At 36.5% G+C, this 12387-nt stretch overlaps 1 protein-coding gene across 5 annotated transcripts in view; it reads right to left on the bottom strand.

Moving 5' to 3' along the window:
- The window catches only part of LOC6036483 (NPC intracellular cholesterol transporter 1), a 78738-nt gene that overhangs the window by 38866 nt on the left and 27485 nt on the right, over positions 1-12387 (bottom strand). The gene's annotated exons all lie outside the window — the stretch shown is intronic.

Below are 12387 nucleotides of genomic sequence, written 5' to 3'. Positions count from 1 at the left end.
CTGCGCCGCCGGCACTTGCACAGATTCATGTCAGGCTCGAATTCCGTCACTTTATTGAATTAAATTAGTTGGGAAATTGTGACGCCGCCTCCGGCGGCCAGCCGGCGTATCACGGACTAACAATATAACAAATGTCAATTAGTGACTGATTCAAGCTGCTCGGGAGCAGACCCGCAGCGAGTTCATAGAGCAAATCACACGACGACTTATGGCTCATGTGGCGCTGACTTCAGTGACATCCCCACAATTTGGTAGATTCTTGGGTCGCCATAAACATGCGGTAATGGTGGTTATTTACTTAGTGCGTCAGCCATTCTGGGACTTTTGGTGATATAATTTTAACTAAATGGCGAATTAAGACAGCTTGAAAAAAAAATCCACAGTAAATTATTGTCACAGACAAGTGGCGACCACATTTGAGCAATTCTCTACGAAATCAGTCTTTTTTCTTCAATTTTAATTTTTGTATTTTTTAATCCGACTGAAACTTTTTTGGTGCCTTCGGTATGCTCAAAGAAGCCATTTTGCATCATTAGTTTGTCCAAATAATTTTCCATACAAATTTGGCAGCTGTCCATACAAAAATAATGTATGAAAATTCAAAAATCTGTATCTTTTGAAGGAATTTTTTGATCGATTTGGTGTCTTCGGCAAAGTTGTAGGTATGGATACGGAATACACTGGAAAAAAATGATACACGGTAAAAAAATTTGGTGATTTTTTTATTTAACTTTTTATCACTAAAACTTGATTTTCGAAAAAAACACTATTTTAGAGGACATGAAATGCCAACTTTTCAGAAATTTCCAGGTTGTGCAAAAAATCGTTGACCGAGTTATGAATTTTTTAAATAAATACTGATTTTTTCAAAAAATCGAAATTTTGGTCCCAAAAATTTTTTAACTTCATTTTTTGTTGTAAAATCAAATTTGCAAAAATGGTGGGCTGTTTGGGTGAGACTTAGAAAACATCAATTTTCCTGTTTTTAAACCTTTGCATTGCAATATCTCAGCAACTAAGGGTCGTATCAACAAAGTCCGAAGAAGCAAAATATAGAGAATTTTCTCAGCTTTTCAAAAATATTTTTTTCAAAGGAAAGCATGTGCACTAATTTAAAAAAATGAAAAACTGCGACTATTTTCAAAAAAAAATCACTTAAATATGGATTTAACTTGAAAATGGTGCACTTTATCAAAATTTCCCTGAAGTACTTTTTGATTGCAAATTTGATTTTACATCGAAAAATGAAGTTGAAAAATTTTTGCGACCAAAATTTCGATTTTTTGAAAAAATCAGTATTGATTAAAAAATTCATAACTCGGTCAACGATTTTTTGCACATACTGGAAATTCCTGAAAAGTTGGCATTTTATGTCCTCTAAAACATATCAAAAAATAAAAAAAAATAAAAAATAGTGTTTTTTCGAAAATCAAGTTTTAGTGATAAAAAGTTAAATAAAAAAATTACCAATTTGTTTTTACCGTGTATCATTTTTTTCCATTGTAGTCCGTATCCATACCTACAACTTTGCCGAAGACACCAAATCGATCAAAAAATTCTTTCAAAAGATACAGATTTTAGAATTTTCATACATTATTTTTGTATGGACAGCTGTCAAATTTGTATGGAAAATTATTTGGACAAACTAATGATGCAAAATGGCTTCTTTGGGCATACCGAAGGCACCAAAAAAGTTTCAGTTGGATTAAAAAATACAACAAAAATCGAATGACCGAAATCCTAGAGAACTGCTTATTTACAAACCAAAAGCTTAAGAACTAATATTATGATCCAGGCTTTACAGATCTTCAATGTCTACAATAAACTGCAATCATTGTTATTATAAAAAATAAACTGTATAAGGGAGAAATGGATAAAAAGGTCACCCTACCTAATTGAATAAGTTTTGAAGTGGTTCAAATCGACCGTTAAATTGTTGACTACTGGATTTTTCAAGAGATTTACGTTTGTTTGTCTATGATTTTCAAACTTCCCAATACATAAACATTCAACAAACGCCGATTCCCGGCACTTTCGCCCTTCAAGTACACCACACTCCGACGACGGTCACGCATGTCCTTGGGGTTGCCAAGAAATCTTGTTAAATATTGCATCGGAACAAAAATAACCCCCACCGGCGGCGGGAAAGCCAGAAATCAAAACAACCCAACATGCTGTGCGAGTTTGCTCCGCGCTCCCGGTTTATGGAGCTATTTTTGCACAAATTTCGGTGACATTATGACCAAATGCTGGCGCACATACGAAATTGAAACTAAAGCACGTTCCACCACCAGAAAGTGCTCCACCGCAAAAAAAAAACTTTATGTTTATGTTTTATTTTTAGAGATTCAATTGGCAGACGCAGAAAGAGAAAAAAAAATCCCAACAACTTGAAAGACGATATGAAGCAAATTCACGGCAAAAACAAATCCCCCGCACCCAAAAGATGACGCCGACTGTGGGATTCCTAACTCCGCGCTGTTGGGATTTCAGAGCTTTGCAAGTTTCAATGTCAATGCTACGATATACACATCCCGCAGAGCGAAGACGATACTGAACCCCCGTCCCCGATCCTAATCTCGCTCAACCAACGCGGTAATAGGATGATTCAACCTGTCAGAGTGAATAAACTCGCGGATAATGACTTGCGTTGGGAGGTGCAGTTCGCAGGAACCTTGGAGGCGGTTTTTGACCAGCTCAAAGAGAGCAGGCCTCTGTGGGGACTACTGACCTGTTGACCGCAAAGCAAATCTACCCGGAGCCGGGGACCCTATACAAGGAACTACACACTTGAGTCGACATCAAGCATACCGAGCAAGGTCGTCCGGTTACGTCGTCGTTGAACCGAAACTTCCCCGTTGCAGCGCTAGGTTTGATCGAGTTCAACGAGTTGGTTGGATTGGTCACGTTTTGTTTTCAATTTTGAGGAACACAATTGTTGGTGCAAAATAATTTTAAACATTTTTGGGAGACTAATCACTTGGAAACAGCAAGGAATTCAATTTTGAGGTCCAATATTTGAATAATCAATGACAATTTAGGTAAGATGGTGAACGGTTGTTCCTCACGTCATTATAAACTGAGTGCACAACCAATTATGCAGGTTCCACACTTTTTCCTAATCGTGCAACACTTTAAAGCTAGTATTAGTGAGCACAAGGTTAGAAGGTGGCATTTTTTTTTTGCAAGTATTAGAGAGCTGCTTTGCAAACTACCAACTGTACGGCAAACAAATACGCACGAAGCTCTTTTGAAGTAATTCCTCAAGGTGGTGCTTCGTCATCGGACGATGACGATGACACGGCCGTGTTTGTTCTATGAGCAACTATCACACACTTCTATGGAGAGCCATACACAGGTGTGACCCTCTCCGATTTCAATGAAACTTTGTAGACATGTTATGGGACCATCCACAAACCACGTGGACACTTTTTTGGAAATCCCAACCCCCCCCCCCCCCCCCTCGTGGACAATTGTCCATACAAAAAAACTTTTTTGTATGGAGCATGGACAATCGCCATAACCCCCCCCCCCCCTAAAGTGTCCACGTGGTTTATGGATGGTCCCTATCCTAGGCCTATATAAGCCATTTTTGTGTAGATGGAGCCAATTATACTCGAAAATGACATTTGAGAAGGGCGTATGTTACTTTGATATGTTTGTATTCTGTAATTTAAAAATGACTGTATCTCAAAGGCGTTGCATCGTATCAAAAAGTGGTCAAAGAAAAACTTGTAGGAAATTGGACGGGCTATCTGAAAAAGTACACTGAACGAAAAATACACGCCTTTTCTATGGGATTTTTCAATTATTACGTTTAAAAGTTAAATTTTAAGATGATGTCACAATTTTTTTTCGTTCAAAATTTTTGTGATAATAGCCTAAGATGTTACAAAAAGACTCACGAAAAATGCAGGATGGTATGTCTCTCCTAAAAAATACAAAAATCTTTTACTACAACTGTTTTTTTTTTGAAAAGTGGTCTAAACGTCAAAATTTTCAAAAACCGATAGTGGGAATCGATTCTCCAGACAATTTAACATAAAACCATTGTTCTAAGTCCAATCCTTGCGAAGATACAGCGGTTTTAAAAATAAAAATGTTGAAAAAAGCGCTTTTCGGTGGTTTTTAGCATTTTCTATATGACAGACTTGATTTTTCAGTCTCGAAAATATTTTTACCGGAAATGTCGTCCAATTTCCCATAAGTGTGCCTTTGACAGCTTTTCAATTTGTTTCGTTTTAATATTTCCGTAAGATAACTTACTATCCAGATTTCTACCACACTGAAAAAATATTCTGTTTTCAGTTATGAGCAATGTAATTAAGCTTATATCTGTAAGTTTTTAGTCTACTATACAACTTCAAATCTGTACTGCGATTCCACGTCAAACAGGGAATGTCCAAATCAAAAGTGTTCCAAGGTTGTTAACGATAAAATTATCGAGGTTCGATAACGATAACGATAGTTTGCAATTGCCTCAACAATCAAACCTTCGGACACCTACACGGAGAAAAAAGAGTTCCCAAAATCGTGAACAAGCGTTCATGAAAATAGAAACCACGAACAAAGTGTTCAAATCTCATGGTACGATTTCGAAAAACGTACCATGAAATTTGAACACTTTGTTCGTGGTTCCCATTTTCATGAACGCTTGTTCACGATTTTAGGAACTCTTTTTTCTCCGTGTAGTTTCGAGTAGGAATCTCGCAATCGAGAACGCCAAGGCAATGCTGTAGAGCGAATAATTAGATTTTTTTTTTAAATTGGCCTAATCCATCAATATCATGTCATCCTGAAAATTTCAGGATTTCATTTTAAAAAAAACTCTAAAACTGTAAAAATGCATGCAAAATTTCTAATCTTTTTATACCCATATTGCGAATTAAAATTTTTTTTAGGTTTTTCAAGAAAATACGGTATTTTGTGAACATTTTAGAATTTAATTCAACAATCTCTAAAATAGTCGGTATTTTGTGAACATTTTAGTATTTCATTCAACAATCTCTAAAACAGTGAAGATTCATGCAAAATATCGAATCGTTTATACCCATATTGCGATTTATAAATTTTTAAGTATTTTTGAGCAAATATGGTATTTTGTGAAAATTTTAGTAATTCATTCAATAATCTCTAAACAGTGATGATTCATGGAAAATATCGAATCGTTTGATACCCATTTTGCAAATTATGAAAATTTTAGTATTTTTTAGAAAATACGATATTTTGTGAAAATTTTAGTAATTCATACAACAATCTCTAAATCAGTGAAGATGCATGCAAAATTTCAAATCGTTTGATACCCATATTACGAATTATAAAAATTTGAGTGTTTTTGAGAAAATACGGTTTTTTGTAAGAAAATAAAGTATTTAATACAAAAAACTTTTAAACAGTGAAATTGCATGCAAAATTTCGCTTCATTTGATACCCATATTGCAAATTATGAAAATTTTAGTATTTTCAAGAAAATACGGTATTTAGTGAAAGGTTTAGTATTAAATGCATGCAAAATTTCGAATCGTTTGACAGTTATAAAAATTTGATTATTTTCTAGGAAATACGTTACATTGTGAAAATTTTAGTATTTTCGAGAAAATACGGAATTTTGTGTTTTTTTTTTTTGTTTGCATTTATTTTAAGCAAATGGATTGAAAATATAACATGATATTAATGTACTAAGCCACTTTAAGCATGATTTAAAAAACGAAATATCGTCCGTTATCGGCGATAAGATTATCGCCGAAAGAATTATCGGTATAACGATAATGATAACGATAACGATGGACCATTATCGTTATCGTTATAATATCATCGACGATAATTCTATCGATTAACAACCTTGGTTTTAACCATTTATTGATGGTTTTTGCCCATTTCAGTATGTGAGACTTAATTTTTTAGTCTCGAAAATATTTTTGCCGGAAAGTTCGTCCGAATTCCCATAAGTATGCCTTGCAAATTTGATTTTACAACTTAAAAAGTTTTATGGAATTTTGCAAATTTGACCTTAGAATACTTTTTCTTAAAAAACCGAGTTAAATTATCAGATATAAGATCTTCAAAAAAGTGATTTTTGAAGATTTAACGTTGTTGGAAAATGGTTTCAGTTGTATATTTTTGTTTTGTACCAAGAATTAATTATTTTGATTTAAATAGAATAACAAAAACTGCAATACAACTTGGTCCAAAATAAAATCAAATAGAAATTTTATTTGATTTTTTGGGGGCTTGTATTTGATTGTATTTAGAAAAGTTTTAACTTAATATGCATGATAAATCGCTTCGCTTCGCTGCTTAACTTAATATGCATGATAAATCGCCAAAAAGTAAGTTTTTTAAGTAACTAAGTTTTACTCTAGTGACTATTTTCTGTACAACATAAAAAATAATTCTGGAGTTTTTTTTTTGTAAAGATCCAATAAACCAAATCTTCAGTTTTTTTTATTTATGGGTGTTTTTTGATACCGCGGTTTTTGATAGGCGGTTTCAAAAACACCCAAAAAGCAAAAACTGGAAATTCCGTTTAAGGCGTCATCCAAAAAGTATGTCACGCTAAAATCGGCTAAAATTAAGCCCCCTTCCCCCCTATGTCACACTTTGTCACGCTGACTCTGACTCCCCCTCGAAAAGTACGTCACGCTTTGTCGGACCCCCTCCCCCCATCTTGATTTTTTGTTCAAGATTAAATTTTCAAAAGTTCCTATCGGCATAAAAATTTGCTTTAGCAATTGTTGCATGATTTCTAAATGTAGGATTATTTTTTAACTTGGAGTTCAATCGAGGAAGTTTTTTATTATTTATTATTAATGATTTAAATCTATTAGTCCGCTGCAAATATTTTTTGAACTTTATGTCCCTCGCCTCTGACCAAAGTCGAGGGGAGAGGGCAAAAAATAAAAAAGTTTATAAATTGAATTTACGAGCCATGGTTTCAACATTTGAATGAAAAAAGTATTTTAAAAATCTGTCCAGTTGTTTTGCAATCAATAGTTTCCAAAATATCTAAGCATTGACGAAACTCCCCCTTTTTAAATATTTTAAGACCGAATTTTCAGTCAATTTTCAGTATTCAACAAATAGTCTAGCGTGACGTCACACACTCACGGACCCCCTCCCCCTTGTCACACTTTGTCACGCTTGCGACAACCCCCTCCCCCTAGAGCGTGACGTACTTTATGGATGACGCCTTATTGGACTTTAAAAAAAAAAAAAAACTTCAGAATTTACAATTGAAAAAATCAGGTGGATTTCGATAATTTTTTGGCTATATTTTCATTTAAGTTCTTTTGGAGATTCCTAAATCATCATTCGATAACAAAATCTTTTTATATTTTTTGAAAAGACAATTTTTCTTACCAAAACGATGTTTGTTTTAAAAATTTAGTTCTGTTATATTTTGATCTAACCACAAAGTACATTTCTTATTCTTTCATCCAAAAGCATAAGCATAAGCATAGGTGCCCACCCGCAGTTGCTACTCCGTTATTGACCAGGACCTCCAGAAGTTACATCCACGAGCCGTGGAAGATGAGTGGGTGCTATCTTTCCTCGCTTCGCAACTTCTCAAAGGCCCCTATCATGCTGATCAATACCGGCGCCGGCCACGACCAGTGGTAGAGTCACGGGGAAGTGGATGGGAATGTTAGTCCGATACTTGAGTGATAGAGACCGCCCAATCGACTGCTTCTCCGACAAAGTATCACATGAGTTTTGAGGGGTTAGTAGATGGGTATGAGGTCAGGATTCACGAGTGGCAGTGATGTGACCATGAGCATTTTGTTTATCGGTTGAAAAATTTAAATCTTAGGCAGCCGGCTGCGGAAAGATAAATTATTGATTAGTTAGAAAGTTTTTTTAATCGAACGCGTGCCAACCGAGCAGTAGTGCTATGGGCTGGACTTATCAGTATATTTTTACTGTTTGAACAATTTAGATAACGCGAGCAAATGCCAAAAAAAGTAAATAAAATACGCTTTACTCTTCATAAAATCGATAGTATTATGAGTTAATACTGAAGCAGCTAGTAGGCATAAATTATTACGATCAACGAATATAAACGAAAATAAAACAGGACACCACGTAACCGATTGTAATGAAATTAAAATAATAACTTAAACGAACTAAATCGGTGGTGTGCTTTCCAATCAACGATTATAAAAGAGGGACCTAAGAAAAAAAAAATCACATATAAGGCTCCGAAAAACAATCGAATCAAAACGCGCGCTAATGGTCTAACCTAAATGTCAGCGTGTCTTTCGATAAACGATTCTATAGAAATGAGGTTTTCACCGTGAAAATTTAACACATTATTTGAAGATAATTGAACAATTTACCCGACGCCGTACCTTCCGATCAACGGTGATATAGGAAGGGCTTTTGAAATCACAAAACAATTTATGTAATTTTTTAGTCATCTGAATGAATATTGACCAAAAGAAATCTGCCTATTAGGAAGGGACCATCCATAAACCACGTGGACACTTTAGGGGGAGGGGGGGGGGGGGTATGGCGATTGTCCACGCTTCATATAAAAAAGTTTTTTTTGTATTTCCAAAAAATGTCCACGTAGTTTGTGGATGGTCCCGAAGTTAAATGCGCTAACCGGAACAAACTCACCAAATTAAATTCCGCCTTCCGTCCGCAATTTGCGCTCTTGATGCAGATTTTTTGTACACTACATACAGACCCTTTAAGCAACTCTACCAACTCTGGTAAGGCGTCATCCATAAAGTATGTCACGCTTTTATGGATGAAGCCTAAAGAAACGTCAAAACTGTGACGGCATCCAGCGGAGACCTGCTTGGCTATTATCAAAACAGCACCCTTCTCAGCCGACGCTGCCAACGCACACAATTGAATTCCTCACAACCTGCCGAACCGTAAAAGCACTACCACTCCGCGAAATTCGACGAAAAATCTACTGTCACTTCAAATATCAGCACGAGGCCGACCGATTTAGCTAACATTTCATTTTTGTTTTTTCCCCGCTTGACAATTGATAAATCAATCCTCTCTCATGCAAAACAATCTTTTGTAGCAAAACCCACCCATCTCACAAATCCACAACGTTTTACAACATCGGCACTTCCGTAACTTCATGTTTTCCCCAAACACTTCGCAGAACCGAAAAACAAACGCGAAATACACCCCTGCCTTTCCTCCTTTCAACACTTCAACACTGCAGCCGAGTGCGTTGAAAAAGCTCCACGTGAGAGCTTTTCGTTTGACGTTTCTTCTAAGGAACAGGCGGAAAAGAAACGACGCGAATTCTTCAAACCAAAACAAATAACTTAAGTTGATGAAATCAAATCAATTATTTTCGAAGAAATTTCATAAATTTTACATAAACTTCACTTTAAACCGATACGGCACATCTCTAATTAACAATTGCAAATATATTCAAAGCTGATTGACGCATTATACACTGAAAAACACGAAAAATCCGCGGAGCAACGAGACGACCGATCTACTTCGTTCAGTGCTGCCAGCACTCCTCCTTTCTTATTCTTTCATCCAAAAAACTTATAAACTTTCCGTTTACTATACTGCTTATCACTCCCCTCATCAAATCGTGGATAGAAATCGCGATAGCGATTGCAATCGCAAACGCATCAAGCGGCGATCATCCGTTTTCGCTTTTCGCATGTTTTTATTTTTCCAGTACCTCTTCAAGCAAAATCGCAATCCACGAAAGCATCCACATCCCCCCTCACACACCCACACCCACGGTGGCAATCGCGCACTCGTCACGCCAAATGTTTTCATTGTCTGAATTGCTATTAGGCCAGGATTTCAACAGCACACATCTTCAGCCAACCGTAGCGAGCCAGCTCCTAAACACGTGCGCTTGTAAAGTTGTGTGTGTTTTGATTGAATATTTTGTGTGTGGCATTTTTGAACAGGTGGCAGGCCACGTCGAACGATTTGTTTGTCTCAGTGACAATGTCTCGTCCTACTACTAGTCCGACCCCCGTTTTAAGAAGACCGCGAAAATAGGCGCAGCGCGGCGGCGGTTGTTGAAGTCGAGTTGGTGACACTTGTCGCAATTGACACTGATTTTCGGTGTCACGGTCGGGTCCAAATTTGGAGAATTCGATTGATGGCTTGAAGAGCGCTGATAAGGTCGCCAATACCTGGTTGATTGAATGAATTGGGAATGCCGATAAGCGAGAGTCACTGGCGAGTAATTCGCGCAAAAGGTCATCCGACCTTTTGGGCGGCACAGTCATGCTTGGTATTTCAACACCTTGCATTAGAAAAGGCGTACTAGAATTACTTCAACCGTGTTTAGTCTGATGGAGAAAAATCGCATGACACCTTCTAAGCACTTCGATGAAGTCATGCCATCTTGTTGCATTTTGAAAATTGCTTGGATTTTCAAACAAATCGAAACCACAAATGTGACAAGAGAGCACAACGATGACCACATTGCAATTGCCACCGGGGCGGTCGCCGGCGGTGGCTCCAAGGCATTAGCTGATTGCCGTCGCTTTGTGCAACACTGAGGTAAACTTCTAGAAGGATGAAATATCATACGCGTGTGATGCACACACACGTTGACTTGACGTTGGTTGGGTCAGGCTCCGTCAAGTGGGGTCTGTGCATTGAAACGGACTGACTCCCATTAGCGCTGGAACTCGAACTTTGTGCTGTAGGTACGAGGTACGAACATTGTCGTGACCGGCGCGTTATGCGCTCCGGTTACGCAGGCAATTGTGGTTAGCGTGATTGGAGAGATGCAAAAATTAGCAGCAACTGGGCTGGCTGGTTAGAGACGTTGCACAAGAAGTTTGAACTGGATCGGGGTAGAGTCGGATCAATTAGGAAGAATGGTTGTGATTATCGCTGGAAGATTCTCGATTTGTGAGGAATCGAACAGATTGCGTGACGATTATGATCTTTGAATGTCGTCGGTGAAGGTGAGATTGGGTCAAAGTTATTTTTACTTGTTTTTTTTTACAATTCTGAGATTTTTAAAGGTTTAATTTTTAAGGTGGTGTCCTTCACTTTTGGGCCAATGATGGTTCTGAATTCAGGGTCCAGAAATAGTAAATTGAAATGAAAAAAATAATCACTATATGTAAAATGCTTCTACAAACAACACAAAAAAAACCTTTTTTTGGTTGAAACATTTTGAATCAAGATTTTAATGTTTTTCTAACACAAAAATGGCCACCAAATGGACTTCCAGAGCCTTAAGCGTTCCTATGACAAATGCTGTCATTTTGGCAGCTGATTAATGTTGAGCTACGTTTTTGGTCAAACTTTACCTTTCGAAAACTCAATCAACTTTACATATCAATACGATTCCGTTGAACAAGTTACACTGCACAGCTTTAAAAAGCAGTAATCCAGCTGTAAAATAAATATTCCATTATTTTATGCAATTGTATGTAATTTTACGCCCTGAAATATGTAGCCCATCATTATGGGAAACCTACTTGACCGAAATGTCAAGCTGATAATATGCGTTTATCCCAACAACTTGTCATCGGTCTGATGGCCGAGTGGGCTAAGGCGCCAGTCCTTACTGTTGGTGCTGGGTTTGAATCCCGTTGGTTGCAACTTTTTTTTGTGTTTGCAAAAATTGCACATACAGTGTGTAATATTAAGTGTTTATTTTGACGAAGGTGATATGCATGCGTTTGCATGCGATTTTACCATCGGATTTTTTGCTGTGTGGAAAGAACTTTTGACTATTTCTTTTGAGCATCATGTTTTGTTTCTTTTGGCGAGATTGGCTCAATTTTTTAAGGATTGGCGTTTAGGCAGGTTTTATAAAACTTCGTCAAATTCTGGCAATATTTATACAAACTATATTTTCCTAATTAGAAAAATTCATATTCATATAGCTTGAAATATTCTCAAAATCCTACAAATTGATCAAAATCAAGAAAATATTTTGGAAAAATTTCAAAGATAGCTAACCAGTAATGGAAAAATCAGGAAACAAAAAAAAAACAAAGTACTTCAAAATTTCAATGGAAATTTAAGTACAATCAGCTGAAATCAATTTAAAATGCGTTTCCCTGCGTTTAAAATCACTTTTAGCATGTTTAAGTTGATTTAAAAATCCATTGGATTTTTAAAAATTTTCGATGTTTAATTTTTTTTTCGCAAAAATTTTTGTTTTCGTAAAATCTTTCATTTTTTGAAAATTAATGATTGCAAAAACAACTGAATTAGGGTAAAATGCATTGTAAAACACTTTTCCATGCAAATGCTGAAACTGTGGATTTTTAATTCATTCTGTGATATCGGCATTTAGAAACTGAATGTTGATTTGGTGTCACTTAAATTACTTCAATTTTAATGTTCTTTTATGTTTGGGCGGCTGCATGTCAGAAACGAAAAGACCACCCGCATAGTCATGAACTATATAAC

The sequence above is a fragment of the Culex quinquefasciatus genome, chromosome 2 (assembly GCF_015732765.1).
Source record: "Culex quinquefasciatus strain JHB chromosome 2, VPISU_Cqui_1.0_pri_paternal, whole genome shotgun sequence".
NCBI classification, from domain to species: domain Eukaryota; kingdom Metazoa; phylum Arthropoda; class Insecta; order Diptera; family Culicidae; genus Culex; species Culex quinquefasciatus.
Note: the sequence above shows the minus strand (reverse complement) of the source record. Positions and strands in the feature narration are given on the sequence as shown.